We start from the raw sequence: 16801 nt of genomic DNA on the forward strand, positions 1-16801 counted from the left end.
AAGATTAGTGTTGACTGGTTACTTTCCCTTTCTGAGCCTCAGTTTCCCTCATCTGCCAGTATCCTTGACCTGAGGGTATTTCATGTCTTGCTATGTAGTTGTGAGGGTCACATGAGATGGAGCAGCTACCTACCCTGGAAAATGTACAAGCCCAAGAGGATTGTTAGAGGCCCTGAGGCACTGAGACAACTGTAGCACACACTTCATCTAACCTAAAGTAAGAATAATACTGAATCGTAACATCATGTGATAAAGTCCAATAAACCTCTGCCTTCCCCGTGATGAGAACTTCAGAGACTGTTAAGTGTCAAACCCTGATTTACCTATAATTTTTTATTAGTAATATATGTAACACTAGTTCTACAACATTATGATAAATAGCAGTCCCTCACCCCCTGCCCTTTACCCTCTCCATTTTTCCTTCTCCAGAAGGAATCATTCTCAAATCTTTTAGCTATTTTTTTTTTTTAGTATTTATCCGTATCTTTTAATAAAATACTAACATTACTTCTCGGTTCTCCTCTTTGTCAGTATTATCTACTGACTATCCACCAGGGAAAATAAAAGTTTAATTCCCATTTCTACTACCAGCCCACCTGACATACATACTCCTATACCCCCCTTTCCACCCAATAAAATCATAACTGTTGTTATCATGATAACTAGCCTCCAGAGTGATTTCCAATGATGCTCACCTCCTTGTGTTCATGTCCCTATGTAGTCCTGTCCCACATAAAATAGGGTTGACTTGTATAACCAACAAAATATCAAAATGTTTAATAAAGACAGGACACACACCTGCATTTGTGTGACTTGGCCTCCCTCCCCTCACCATAATCCCAGCCCTGTTGGGTCCTATCTTTATTTTATATTCTTGATATTTCATTCATCATGGATTTATTTTTGCATTCATTATTTTCTTAATATTGCATTAAAATATTCCTTATCCTAATCACTAAATTTTCTGGTGTCTCTTTAAATTTTGCACCCAAGGCAAAAAAAAGTACCTTGCTCACTTTACCTTAGTCCCAGCCATAATATATTGTAATAGCTTCTAGGGAAATCATGCATGGAAGGCAAATTTATTTTTATTTTTATTTATTTTTTTAATTTTTTTTCAGTGTTCCAGAATTCATTGTTTATGCACCAAACCTAGTGCTCCATGCAATATGTGCCTTCCACAATAACCACCACCAGGCTCACCCAACCCTCCATCCTCCTCCCCTCCAAAACCCTCAGTTAGCTCCTCAGAGTCCACATTCTCTCATGATTCATCTCCCCCTCCGATTTCCCCTAACTCCCTTCTCCTCTCCATCTCCCCATGTCAGAAAGTAAATTCTTGAAAACTTGCTTGTCTATATACGCCTAATTCTACCTCACGCTGGATTTATAGTTTGGTAGGGATTTTTAAAAAGATTTTGTTCATTTATTTATTTATTTATTTATGTATCAGAGAGAGCACAAGCAGGGGGAGCAGCAGACAGAGGGAGAAGTAGGCTCCTTGCTGAGCAAGGATCCTGATGTGGAACTCAATCCCAGGACACTGGCATCATGACCTGAGCCAAAGGCAGAAACGTAACAGACTGAGCCACCCAGGCACTCTTAGGTCAGGATATTTTTACCAACATTTTGAAGATGGTGTTCTTTTTTTTTTTTTAATTATTTTTATTTACATATAATTATCACTTTCCCCAGGGGCACAGGTCTGTGGATCATCAGGCTTACACATTTCACAGCACTCACCATAGCACATAACCTCCCCAATGTCTATAACCTAACCACCCAAAGATGGTGTTTTTATGAAGCTCAAAGTCATTTGACTTCTGATCTTTTGCTTTACATAGTGGCTGTCAGTTTTGGAATTTTGTTGGCTATACATGTCAGTCCTATTCACAGAAGCATAAGATTTAATTTAATAGTGGGGGACTAATAGCCAATGGTAAGTTATGAGCAGTGGATGGAGCTTGGCAAGCTGGAGCTACATTGTAGAGTGATTTGCTTGGACTGTTGGAGAATCCAGATGCTGGGATCTGTAAGTCTTTCTTTTGGGGCTGATCAGATCTCCTAGAGAAAACTTTTCCTATTTCCTGGATAGAGAATAAAGGCATGGATCCCATCACCTGGGGAGCCAATAGGAAAAGACCGCAGGGTGCAGTGGGGTGAGCTACTAGGCCTTTAGTAAACCTAAGTGTCCCTGTCCTTCAGCTGTGCCTGAAGGACCTTCAGTTTTATCTTCTCCAGACGGATCTCCTGCTTCTGTCTGGTAAAAAGAGCAGTACCATCTTCTCAATAGCTTTCAACCAATCTTCTTTTATTTTCCCTCTATTCCATTTCCAGAGATAACTTGAACATCAATTCCTAGGCCTTTTGAGAGTTCTGTCATTTCGTTGTGGCACTTCTTTGCTTACCCTCTACAGTTACAGGTTCTATTAAGTCATTAGACACCTGTCCACCTATTTTTCAGGTTCCAAAATGTCATCTCTTTTACTTACCATCTCTGAGGATTTATGCCTTTAAAAATCCCTTTAAAGTCAGTTAAAGGATCAGGACAATGCTCAGCATGGTGCCAAAGGGCAGCAGAGCATAGGAGATGGGGCTGTATTCTACATCTTGGCCTAGGATAGATGAGGGAATCCTGTTTCCTAGCTTGCTCTCACTTTCATTCATATTGCAAAAAATGCATTAGGAGAAAAAAAAAAATCCCTTTACAGTAGTTTTAGTGGGCTTTAAAAGGAGAGTAAAATTGTATGTCTGTGTTCAATGTGTAATCTTCCCTGGGAGGTACCTAGGCCTCCGCTTAGCTTGTCTATGGAATTACCCAGCTTGAATGGGCTGCTTCTGGAGGTGAATTTGGGTCTCCAAAGGAGCAAATACTGCTGGTGCTTATAGAGGTACAATTTCATTATCAGCATATTTAGTGTGTTCCTCAAATAATCACTTTAATTTTAACATTTATGATTTAACAGTCAGGAAAGCAACGACCAAATCTGATATTTTATCCAGCCCCCACGGATGGGTACTGGGTGCCACTGGTCTGGTCTTCGTCCCCCAGTAAGGTATCTCAAGGGCAGGCCCTGAAGGACAGACTGACCCAAGCCAGTTCGGGAGGAACCGCAGAGATACGAGGTGTGCTCAAGGGAAGTGATTCGGTGCCAGGCCCTGCCACACACCTTCGGGTTCCCGTTGGTACCGACCTGCGGGTCACCTGCCTTTGGCCAGCCCTACGGATAAGACTTTAGGCGCGTTTCCCGGCCGCGGCCGCCCCGCCCCCTGGGCCCCCACCCATCCGCGGGCGCCTGAAAACGTTGAACTTCCAACGTCTGGTGGTGAGAACCCGAACCACGCGCGGGGAAACGGCTGAGGTCAGGACGGTTGAAACGAGAGGGAGAGAGGCTCATGCACAGAAGGGTCGCTGGCTGAAATAGGCGTTCGGGACAGGGAAGCGGCAGAGAGGGGAGGAGGGTGAGCTCCTGGGAGGCTCGGAAGCGCTGGGACCCCAGGAGGGGAAGGGAGAGGAACGGGGAGGAAAGGGAGAAGGCAGTTTGAGTGAGTGATCCATAGGAAAGAGGGACAGAGGGGCAAGCACAAGAGGAATGGAAAGTTCTCCTGCGGGGGGAGCGGGTGTTGGGGTAAGAAGGGGGATTTAGGAGAAGAGCCAGCGTGCTCATTTAAGCCAGCGGGGGCGGGGGGGTGTGCGGGGGTGCGGGGGGTGGCTCACCAGGGACAGGAAAAACCCATGTTGCTGTGGAGTCCAGAAGTAGTTGCCTGGGTAAGCCTTGATTCTAACATGTTTTGATGACTGGCAGGCCTCTCACTCAGCAGGACTTGGAAGACACTGGTGTAACTATTGGGTTAGGTTGTGATTGTGAGCTGACAAAATGAAGATAGCTGTGATCATAATCCTACCTCCTAAGCACATTATGTCTCATTAACCCTTTCAAAGTGCTTTCCCCTATTCTAATCCCCTCCCTGCAACAATCCTGGTAATGTCAGGAGATGGTTTTGCCTTATCCCCTTTTTTACAAAGAAGTTCATAGGTGAAATGATTTGCCCAGAGTCTTAGATCAAGTAAAAGACTGAGTAAAAACAACGGATTGGTTGAGATTTTAGTGATGCCAGAATTGGCCAGTATGGAATAAAGATAATTATGGCAGGATCTGATTCCATGACAAAAGGTCACAGAGGTGATGGCTTGATGAGCCTACAAAATAAAGTCTCCAGACTCAAAAATTATTCCCTCCTCATTGGTAACGTCCAGGAAGCAGATGCTCTTCACCCTGGGCCTGAAGTCTCTAGGTCCCTCTACGGCATCCCAGACACTTCTCTGCAGGCCCTGCCTTGGCTCAGACTAATAGTCCGTTTAGAAATTGGGAGCCTCACTGTGGACTGCTCTACTAGAATATGGTAGACTGGGTGGCTTATATAAACAACAGAAATTTATTTCTTAACAGTTCTGGAAGCTGGGAAGTCCAAGACCAAGGTGCTAGCAGGTTTAGTAACTGGTGAGAGCCTTCTTCCTCGATGGCCATCTTTTTCTGTAATGTCACATGTTGGAAGGGGCAAGGGAGCTTCCTCAGGCTTCTTTTAAGGGGCACTGCCCTTTTATGAGGGGTCTGCCTAAATTATCTAATCACCCCCAAAGACTTCTATCTCCTAATACCATCACCTTGGGGGTTAGGTTTCAGCTTATGAATTCTGGGAAACACAACATTAAGACCACAGCAGAGTTAGAAAGGACTTGCTTTGCTCAGTGGAATCAAATATGCACAGGCAAAACGGTCACTCCATTGTTTTCAGGAGCGAGGCAGTGCTTTCTAGTGTCTTAGACTGGCTTGTCTGCCCTCCCTGTTGTTTTATAACGTGCTTAAGTTAACATTTCCTCTGACTGGTGTGCAGGATCTACATAACTCCGGTGTTCATTTAATCTGTGGATGCTGAACCCAAGAGAGGATTCAGGGACTTTAGGGTGGTGGGTAGGAGTCAGTTAGAGGAAGGTTTAGAGAAAGAACTTTCCAGGCAGACTGAATAGAGAGGGAAAAGCTCTAGGGCAGAATGACTTTGGGGAGTTCAGGAAACAGAGGCCCCAGGGCTGGAACACAATAACCAGCAGAGAAAGTGGCATGAAATGAAGTCAGGGAGTAAAGCAGGGATCTAACTGCGGGTTTAGGGAAGGGAACTGGGGATCTAGGTATTAAATCTGGGCAAGGGTGGGCTCCTGGAAGAGATAGGAATGTCTCCTCAAGGCTGCTATTAAATACTGCAGAACAGCAGAGAGGGTGAAACAAGGAAACCCAGGCCAACCTGCCTGAGCCTCCTAAATGAAGGTGATGTGGAGTGAAGGGAAGGAAACACAAAGACCAGTAGTTTGCGACACAGTGCCAGTGACCTAAAGAACCGTATTAAGAACAACACCCAACTTCTCAAACCTAGAAAATGAAGGGTGAGAGGATGTTTAGGCCACAAACCCAATTCAAAGCAGCAGACTGTCTTAAGAGACTTCTCCCTGGAGAGGACTCTGTGGGACATTCACCTCTGAGGCTGGAGAGCTACCTCCCCACTGTACTCCCTATAGTAAAATGGAAACCCTTTTATATTGTTGCGGCAGTGCATGGAAGTTTATTACACTAGCTCAGGGATTGTCCTCTAAAAATTTATAGGTAGACTCTACAGAGAGAGTTTTAAACTAGCTGTCTGATGGTAGGTATGGTTGCAGGGGAGCTGAAGGGTAAACAAATACTGAAACGTAACACGACCAGTAGAGTCCAGAGTCCTAATGAGCTTCTATACAGCCCTCGCCTTAACTGTTACACTTGAGAGAAAATGAACACATTACCCCCTTAAATATTTTTAAATGTTTGTGTTATCCTTCTTCCCGTCGTGACCTTATGCCAAGACACCATCATCTCATCTGGATTTCTAAAATAACTATCTTTCTGCTTCCACACTTGCATCCTTACAGACTATTCCTCAAACAGCAGTCTGAATGGATCTGCTAAACACTAAATCAGGACTTCTTTTTCCCAGTAATGGTGGGTTAGGTTATTTGGATCAACCCTCTGGCTGAAAACAACACAAGCGAGAAAAGCTGGACAAAATATAAGACACATTTTCTTAAGATCAATGAAGAGATGACAAAACAATAAGGAATTATCATGCCCAAAAGTGAAGGGAAGACTTAACAGCCCTAAGAAGGCATGAGAGCTGCTTTTGCCCTGAAGGCACTTGCACATTCCCCAATTTAAAATGTTTTGACTGCAGTGCAAGTCCCAGTGTACAAAAATCCAAAGCAGGGAGCCTAATAATAGACTGTGGTGAACAGGCTCTAAGACTTTCTTCCACGCCACCCCCAAGCGTAGGGGAAGGGACTTCCGACTTTAATCTTTACAAGAGAATATGGCAAAGTGAAGCAAAGTCATTTCCATGATTGTTATGAAAGTCTCAGTCTTGTTAGTAGACACATGGCAGAGAACTTAGGGTAGCTTCTAGCAAAGAAACTAAAGCCACAGATTAAAAAAAAAAAACAAAAAACCTGTGAATCCCAACAAATACAAAGGGGATCAACAACAAGTGTCATCACAATCAAACTAAAAAACCAAAGTAAAAGAGAAAAGCTTAAAAGACGCTAGAAAAAAGGACAGATTATATTCAAAAAAGGTGCCTTGAACATGGGATCCAGTAAGTAGTTGTTAAATGAGTACACAATCACACATAATTTGGGAGCTTTTATGCTTACTAGTTGTGTGATTTTATGTCATTTGACCTCTTTGAAACTCAGTCTCCTAACCAGCAAAACGTAGGTAAAACCTACTTTATAAGGACAACTGTGAGGATTACATTTCTGGTATAATTAGGTACTCCTGTTCTGCTCAAAGTCTCTCCCAGATTGGGTTTCTGGTCTAATCTGTGCAAATTTACTCTCTAATCTAGGTTTCCAGTCCGGGATCCTTTCCCAGTTCCAAATATCCATCTTGAAACACTTCTATATCTAAAACATATTTCCTTCCTTCCTTTTTAAAGGGCTGGAGGCTTCAGAAAAACAAGTCCTATTGTGACAACATCTGTTCAGCTACACGGGAGTGGCGGGGGGTGGGAAGGGGAGTGAACAAACATTTAGCTTAGGGTGCACCTGATAATTCTCTGACCTAAATAATACTCAGTAGCATTTTCCCAAATTCTGTCATGACAAGAACAACCTGAGGCAGTTGTTGGTAATACAATTTTTGGTTCTCTTGCCCCTGAACAATATAACTCTTTAGTTTTATGGTAGAATCCAGAATCTGATTTTTTAACAAGCACACCCAGGTGACTCTCACCCTCAGAAAGTAGTGGGAATATAGCGAGGAGGTTGGGGTTTAAAAATTGGCCAAGCTACTGATTAATCTGGGTGAACAAATACTTCCTGCTTTAGGAAAGGAGAGAAGAAAGCATATACAAGAGGCTGGGCCTACAAAGGTATGGCTATAATACGGCTCATGTCTGGACAAGCTCACTAACTTTTGGAAGACCTAGGTGTGCATAAAATGTTGTAAAGCAAACAGACTATGCTACCATGGGACGGGCAGTAATGGACAACATAGGAGTTCTGATTGTAGGAACCTGGGAAAGCTTTGTGAAGGAAGTAGAAGTACACTGTGAACTAGACTACTGCCTAGACTTACAGAATTTTTCCAGGTGAATATATATATATGAGAAATGGAATCTCAGGAAAGAAAAATGGTTTTCAGTAAAGGAATAGGCAGAAAATGCCCAAGCTGGTTCTAGTAAAGGCAAAAACCTGAGCTATTCCTTCCAGATGTACATGGGAAATGCCTGGATGGGGAGGCAGAAAAGGGCCAGGTGGGAAATAAACAGTTTGGAAACCCAGTGCAGAAGGTCTGCCAGATTAAGGGTGAGAGAGTGGGTGAGAAGAGGGAGCAGAAACCTGAAGAATCTACCATGAGACTAGGAGCCTCTGAGACAGAGAAAGACCAAGATTAGTTCCTACTTCAGCACCTCTGATTGTCACACCTTCAGAGACCACTTTCTGACCCATAACTGACTGGCAAATCCTGAAACTTTAGCCCCCAAATGCCAAAACTCTCACTAATCTACCCCAGTAATGGGTAGAGACCCTGTGATCCCCTCCTGAGACTTTAAACATGACCCTACCTACTCCACTCCCTACCCACCTGCCCTGCATCTTTGCTTTGTTGAAAGTTCTTGGGATACTTGATTTCACCAGCAATTTCCTCTGCCCAAAATGTTTTCCCTCACTTCATTTGACTAACTTACTCATGTGTCAGGTGTCTGTTTAGTCACTTGTTACTCAGAGAAGGCTTTCCTACTCCCTTGGTCTAAACCATCCTCCATCCCTTATCTTTTGTAGACACCCTTCGAATTTTTCTTCATAGTTCACACAAATATTGAAGATGACATTGTTATTTGTGTTTAAGGCTCTCTTCCTTCACACAATAAGCTCTGTGCCGCCACCCCCCCCATTTCCCTCAGCACTCTCTGTTGAGTTGCTACCCTAGGTCTCTCCCTTGTGGCCTTTTCCAGGATCCTCTGCATTCTCAAGACCCTAATATCTTTCCTGCTTCCTTCTCCAGAGCTTAGTGCCAGGGTTCAGATCCTGATGTCAGTATTCAGCTGAGGTACATTGCACAAGTGGTCTACACTGCTTAAATCTCAGTTTCCTTTTCCTGTAAATTTGAAATGATGGTTTCTACCTCACAGGGTCATAAGGCGCATACGAGCTTCCATGTAAAATATCTATAAGAGTACCTGGAAAATAGTGGTTGATAAAGGTTAGCTGCTATCATTATTGTTGATAATAACTAATTGCCTCTAAGATTCAAGCTATCAGGCTTTTTTCCACAAGAAAGTTCTCGTTTTATTAATATGCTTAAAGAGATCTTATAAATCAAGAAAATGCAATAGAAAAGTGGGTTCTAAGGATGAAAATTCACAGAAAGCTGTTTAAAATCTTTTTTAAAAATATATTAATAGAGAGGAGGAGAGAAAGGGGCACAGTCTGAGTCTCAGGTATTCCCACATCTTAAAAGTTCTTCCCTCTAGTGTTGGGGAAGAAGGAAAAGCAAACAGGCAAGTGCCTCCTTCTTTGGGGTAGGAGGGAATTGCGGTTGGGGGAGGTGAGGCTGGGCCCCCTTCTCTGTGGGAGGTTTCTGCTTCTCTGGCCAACAGTCTGCCCTGCTGCCCTCTTGAATACTAGCCCTTACAGAGCACATGTGTGGTTCTTTGGAGGTCACAAATTTCTCTCTCTCTTTCTCTCTCTCTCTCTCTCTCTTATTATGCCCCTTACAAGCCCCCTCACCAGAAATTTATTTCTGGTTCTTGACAGTGATGCCTCATGCAGGGAATCCATGAATTCTTGTGTGGCTCTTGCCATTGCTTCCTCCACTCCTTGGAGTACTTCCGCTGTCCTAGGACACTGTTGCTGCTGCTAGGGTTTCGCTACCTGGGAGCCATGAAAATTTCCTTCAACTGTAGGGGGCGACACCCTACTCCCAACTCCATGCCACGCAGATCCAAGATAAGTAAGGAGGTACTGTTCCCATGCAGGGATTCAGCAATGGGGTCCTCCAAGGAGATTTAGCTGCGGAAGAATCTAAAGGGCCTCCCCTCCCCCTCAAGGGGGCCTCAGAGCATGCCCAGGGGTGAGTATTGGGCTTAGGATCCTCTATTCCACTGTCATTCCATTTTTCCTCTTCTCTGTCTCTTCAATTTATTCCCTTCTCAAGGTGTCAGCATCCCCTGGAAAGTTGTTAGAAATGAAGACTCTGAGGCTCATCCCCAGACCTTCTAAGTCAGAACCTGCATTTTTAACAAAATCCCCAGTCAATCACTCTACACACTAAAGTTTGAGAAATACTGATACATAGGACACAATTTTTGAATTCTCCCTCTCTAGTTATTCAGATCCAAGTTCCTCTTTAGCCAAAGGAGCTGCATCTCCCCCTTCCTGTGTATGCGGACTATTGCACAGGCATTCCTTGGCTGCGGAACTGGTCAGCCCATAGAGTCTGCCACAGTCATTCTACAGGGATTCCACATAAGCAGCCCCACATCTGTTCTTTAGAGATAACCTAGCAATTAAAAACATCACCCAGCCCAGTACGACAGGTTATCATACACAGGTAAATGATAGATCCTGAAGGAATGTTGAGATCATCAGCACCTATAACTCCATAATACCTTCTTCTTCACATATGTTTTTAACATACTTCAACATATTACGGAGGGGAAAATGATTGTAATGCACTTATTTTGTTAATAAATGCACACATTCACTGTGCTTAGAAATAAACAGCACAGCTTACACTGAAATTGTACATGCACATGATCCTTTCTCAGCCCATAACTTGTATCAGAGATTGGTTTGAGGACATTACTGCTCTCAGGAGGGAGGTTGAAAAGGTTAGCTGGCGTCCACCTGCCACTCCAAGTTGCAGTGTTTCTAGAATTCACCCAAAGATTCTTTGGCATGCTTCCTGGGATACAAGTCTCACAAAATACAAAGAACTGCCTCATGAATGAGTTCTTACAATCTGTTGCATCCTCTGGTTTGAATTCTCCATGGTTCTAACTGGATGAGCCAGCATTATTGTTGTTTTTCCTCCTCTGATAAACCTAGCTCTAGAACTTTCTGTCTGAGGAATCTCATAGAATATTCAAAACAAGAAGACTCCACAAAAGATATGAAATCATGCTATTATTTTCCTGCCTGCCTCCTGTGTCCTATGTGGTTGACCAGTTTCTTACAGCCTACACGTCTTTTTCTGGTTTGGATATGCTGGGGATGGAAACCATTTTGAAGTCCTGTGGGACTGTTTTAGGGCGATAGTGGTTGGCTTACGAGAGGTTGGGAAAGAGGCTGTCTTCTTTGGAGAAAACTGGTATAGCCATTATGTTAAGAAGGATAGCCTTGATAGGATGTGATCATAAAGCAACTTCATTTTTGTCCCTGCTCCCTCTACTCAGAAGCCGGTTTCTCAGGAGGGTCTCTGTAGTTTTTCTAGACACACTTAGAAAAAAAGTCCTCCAGTCAATTTCAGTCATAAAGCAGTCTCATTTTAGTGGAAAATGTCCAGCCCCATGTAATAGTTAAAACTCTGAATTTCATTTAAGGCAAATATTTCTCCTTTCTCCACTTCCCCACTCCTGGTTGATTCAGGCTGGAAGCCTGACATGAGGGCAAGGGAGGTGGGGGCCAGAGGAGCAGGATGATGCAGCTGGCTTCTTTGCTTTCCCACCTAATGCTTCTCCTGCTCCTCCCTCTCCCTCTAGGGTATGAGTCTTACAGGGCTTGGGATGGAGGCAGGAGGTAGGAAAGGGAGGAGGAAGGGCCTTCCTTTAGGGGAACTGAGGCACTTGGAGGAGGTGGTGTTCCAGGACCTCGGTGGATGTTCACTATGGACTCCTCCTCTTATGTGGCACTTAACTAGGGGTGGGGGGCTTAGGGATGGCTCCACTAAAACAGCACATCCTGGGCAGGCCACTTGCTCCACTGGCTTCTGCATTTGATTCCAGCCCCCTGTTGCCTAGCAGCCTCTGGTGGGAAGCCCACTTGTGCAGGCACTCCTTCACAACAACCCTCCCGCTCGTTTTCTCCCGTCCCCCATGTGACCCACAGGGCACATGCTCTTTTCTGTTCTGCATTTAGTGGTGTACACGGTGGTCCTCATACCCCGACTCCAGCCATGGCCTTCTGCTTTTAATTTTCTCTGGCATGTGTCCAATACCAGTCGCTTTGGGCCTCTCAATTCTAAGGGGCACGGTTTCCCAACTAATCTCTGACAGCCCCTTCTGAGACTTGAGCCGAAGAGGAACTCAACCTCCCCAAGGGGAAGAGACAGGAGGGGAAAGGCCAGGGTGCTTCAACTATTTCTCCCAAAGTCTCTCTTCAAATTCCTCAAACCTCAGACCTTGGCGGGTTGAGGAATGGTGGTAATCTCACGGTCACAAGATTATCTTCAGCTAGCTCCTTAGCAGGCCCTTGTGGGTGGTCTCACAACCCGCCTAGAAGTAAGGGGAACTGTCACTGTTTCCTCCTTTACCTCTGGGCCTCGGCTGCATCCAAGACATCTCTCATTTTAACATGTGCTTTCTAGAAAGCTCCATGCTGTGCCCATGGGATTTCATTTTACAGCCTCTGGAGAAGGAAGCATCTCTTTTCTGAGCATTATTTTAAACATGAATGGCAGGTTGCCTTCTTTTTTGTCTATCTGTCCTTACTAACAGTTTATTACAGTATATTTTTGTGAATATTCCTTTTTTTTTTTTTTTTTAGCCATTTAGAAATGAGATTGGACAATTACTGAATTGGGCTTCAGAGAAGTAGAGGAATCCTTCTGTTTAGGTTGAAACATGGGAGAAAAGTTTATTTTTCCCCCCTATAGGTGGTCAGGCTGGGGATAATGTGGATGCTAGGTGGGAGGGCCTGGCCTAATTGGATTAAAGCTGTGGGGTATGCTCCCTGGGCTTGCGGGGGGAGGCTGGTAAACATATTCCTGGAGCCATGAAGCAGGCCACGGGGGTGGCTGAATTATAGGCAGGTCCAGTAGGACCATATCTTTCTATCACAAGGAGTGGCATCAGAATCTCAACCTTAATGATGACCTTACATAGGAAAAAATTTGAGCTTCAATAATACTATGTATTGTCTATAATACACACTTCCCATTATCTGATTCTGATTCTATTGGAGCTATTTTACAGCTCAGAGTTGGGAGGTAAGGGCAGTGCAAAATACCTGACTCTGACACCACTCCTCACTACCCCGCCCACACACACAACAAATCAATTTAGGCTCCATAATGCATGTGCATTTCAGTATACCTAATCCATAAATGTGTCTGTTCTTTGGATTCCCCTTTAAACTGGTTATAATACCTCATCGGCTTCCTCAATGAGTTAAATCTTTAATATGTATTTATACATGCAGGAGAGTCACACTTTTTTCTTATTTTGAAAACGACCTTTTTACAGTTTTGGAGTTCTTTCCCCAAGACTTACCCAGTGGATTCATCTGACAAAGCCAGGTAAATTTTACCACCAGAAAAGTGTACCCCCTACGGACTGCTTAAGCCTGGGCACAGCTCTTTGCAGCTCCTCGAGGGGAATCCAAAGTGACAAGGCATCTTTGCTATTCTAATTTTAATTTTCCTCTCTGCTAATTTCATGTTTTGGTTTTGGTTCATTTATACCAAGTACTCATTAGTCGCAGCGATGATGGAGAATTTGGTTTTATGGTCTGACCATTTGGTGATCTTTAGGAATGGATTGATAGATTATAGAGATCAACTCTCTGTTGGGTGAGAAACAACAGAGAATCTGGATTGTTAGTCCTTTTGTTTGTCTGTTTTGAGTTCTGTCCCCATTGGGAAGGCAACTTTCATACCAGGACTGGTAGAATTTGGAATTTCTGGACTTACTTTTGACTGAAATTTCAGAATTGAAGCTATAAGCTCTTTTTATCTCTCTGCATGTCTATTTGCCTGTAGTTTAGAAAGGCTTTCGTATCTTCATTGTGTGACTAGATAATATTTTCCTACTACCAGAGGCTATTAATATATTTGATTACAAAGAATTATTTTCTGATTGGCTGATAGGGATAAATAAGTGCTTATATAAAGAAAATATTCCTAAAGTTCCCAGAAAGCAGTGAAATTGAATTTCTAATACTTTAAATGAGCTATATTTTTAAAAAATATTCTTATAGAAATTTCTTATAAGAAAATATTCTTATAGAAACTCAATATTTTTAGACTTCAAGTACATAAATTTCAATACATCTTCAGAAAATATGACTAGTTTAATATTTGGGGTTTAATAATAACAGCTATGTTTTCTCTGAGTTACTAGTGCTAAGTATAATTCCTAATAATATTCTACTTGGATATTCTTTTTTTTACAGATTTTTACTGATCAAAATAAGTTAGCATTACTCATTATGTTTAAGATAAAACATTAAACATGAAAAAAGTGGAAATTGTGCTTACTAAATTAAAAACTTCTTCTTTCAATGGTAATTTTATTTTATACTATGTTAGCTTAAAAGATAATTTCCAAGAGCTTTAGGTAACTTAAAACTTTGGTGTATGTGTATATTGGAAAAAGCGGGGTGGAGTGGGGGTCTTAACTATCACATTTACCAATTAGAAACTGAAATTGAGAAATGTTTATGGTTCTTATTTATTGAATCACTTGAAGATCGCAACAATGAATGCACTGCAAATTAATAACATCTTAAGAATACTGGACAACTAGTTCTGACATTGCAGATGCCCCGAGATGTGTCTTAATTAAAATAACATCTGAGTTCATTTCAGTATCTCCAATGAAGGGCAAAACTTGGAAATAATTTGTCATTTGAACGTACACAGTTCAGTAGCATTAAGTATACTCCTGTTGTGGTGCTACCATCACTACTTACTGTCCAGCCCCAGAGAGTTTGATCCTCCCAAGCTGAAACTCTATACCCATTAAACAGTAACTCCCCAATCCTCCCAGCCCTTAAGACCCTAGCAGCCACCATTCCACTTTCTGTCTGGAAATACATTTTATTTGCCTTGGTTTATAAATAAGCCCTAGTCTGAAAAACTATGAAACGTGTTAAGGTCTTTGCAAAGTTTGCTCAGTTTTGATGGTCTCGTTTCCTTGGCTTACTGTTAATGCTTTCTCCTGTAATATGAAGTTCCTTCTTCTGTGTACATTGCCAAGATTACAAAATATCATTTTGCCAGAATAATTTTCTCTGCTTTATGTTAACTTTATTATGTTCTTATTTTTCAAAAGCAAACAATGTTTCTTACGAAAGAACTAAGGTTCTTTGCACTCATGCCTATTTTTAGAGGTTTTCTTGTCACTTTAAAATTGAGCCAACCATTGTTTCTTAAGTACCCATGATACTATCTTAACCATTCAAATCTCTTGATGACTTTTGGGTTTTGCCTCCCTAAAATCCAAAGATTTGTTCTTTTACCCTATAAAAGAGAGGTGTTAAAACAAATTAGGTTTCATTTATTATGTTACTATTGATGAGTTTCATGGAAAGAGTCATTCAAATCAGAAAAGATGCTCAGCCTTCCCTAGGTTAAATTTATATAGGTAAAATATTATTAGTGTGAATATTTTAGAGCCTAAATGCTTTATGGGAAGTACCTGAAGATTTTTCAGTGTTTCTATCAGTATCCTGATGTGCTTTGCCTCATGTTAGCAACAAGAATGCGATGTGACCAATCATAATTTCAGTTATTTTAAATGTTTACTTGTTTGGAACCTTACTTCTTTCATTTGGACCATACGTCATCTAGAACACTGGTTTTCATCTGGGGATAAACATCAGACTTTTTTGTAGGGTTTTATTAAAATACTGATGTTTAAGACCTACTCTGAATCTCTTTACTTGATATTGTTGATATGTTTTTGGTATATTCTTAGTGTATTGCATATATGTTATGCCTTGGGAATTTTGTATATCTCAAGAATATTTCCTCTGTAAAAAGGGTGCTCATCCATTATTACAAATCAGATACCATATTCACTTTCTTCTTTGAAAATGGAAGAAGAGTTGATCATTATATGAATAGACACGTTGACTAAAGCTTTAATTTTTTTTTTGAATCACCTTTGTTTTGCATGACACAGAAATAGCCAAAATTTTCTGTCAGTTGCATCAGTCTTGTTATGAACACTCTTCAGTAATTGCCACAGTCATTTTGAGTCTCTGGCATCTACAGACAGTGTTGGTATTACTTGGATGGTTCCCCAAAGGCTCTGCAATCTACTGCGGGCCAGAGTTCACATCCTCAACAAAGAAGCATGATCTCAGAGCCCATGGGAAAGGACTCCACCAGGTCATTTAAACTTAATAGACTTGGGTACAGGCTTCTGATGTCACTGCCTAAACAACTTTTAAGACTGTACAGTGGGCTAAGTCAAGATTTCCAGGACTTTTTTTAATCAAGAAGCCAGTGGGTTCATGATACTGTCAACCTAGGATCCAACAAACAAGCTCGATTACACAGAATTGAATACACTGATGAGAGATGACTGTAGCTATTTGTTTGGAATGTTGCTGATGTTATTTTAATGTTCTATTTTCTGGGTATTAAAAGGAAGCCCTTTCTTGTTCTTATTGAGGTATCTATAACCCATAACAATTTAGTGGATTCTGATTATGTGAACCGAAATGGAATATTCTTTTTTTTTTTAAAGATTTTATTCACTTATTTGACAGAGATCACAATTAAGCAGAGAGGCAGGCAGAGAGAGAGGAAGGGAAGCAGGCTCTCCGCTCAGCAGAGAGCATGATGCGGGGCCCCATCCCAGGACCCTGGGATCATGGCCTGAGCCGAAGGCAGAGGCTTTAACCCACTGAGCCACCCAGGTGCCCCTGAAATGGAATATTCTTAAGTGATATTCTCCCTACCTGACTCCCCATCCCAAATTCAGAAACTTTTATTACAGATTTTTACTTCTAAATGCATAGGTTCAATAAGGATTTATCTATCTTTTTACTAGATATAATTGGAAAAATTGGTGTGCAACCAAGGCCTTGTCTGGAATGTCATACTTGAGAATGATGTTTACTTAATTGGGTACTACAGGCCACTATTTTTTTCCCAAGAGACTATTTTAAAACAATGCTTTCAACTGTTCAACTCGAATTATGGGTATGAACTAACCATTTATACTTTTACCTTTGTAAAATGTCTCTCCCTACAAAATATTTTTCTTAAGAATATTGTCAACAGGTTACTCATTTCTTGTACTTCAGACACAACATTCAAGATGTTTT

The sequence above is a fragment of the Lontra canadensis genome, unplaced genomic scaffold (assembly GCF_010015895.1).
Source record: "Lontra canadensis isolate GAN:19392208 unplaced genomic scaffold, GSC_riverotter_1.0 scaffold7, whole genome shotgun sequence".
NCBI classification, from domain to species: Eukaryota; Metazoa; Chordata; class Mammalia; order Carnivora; family Mustelidae; genus Lontra; species Lontra canadensis.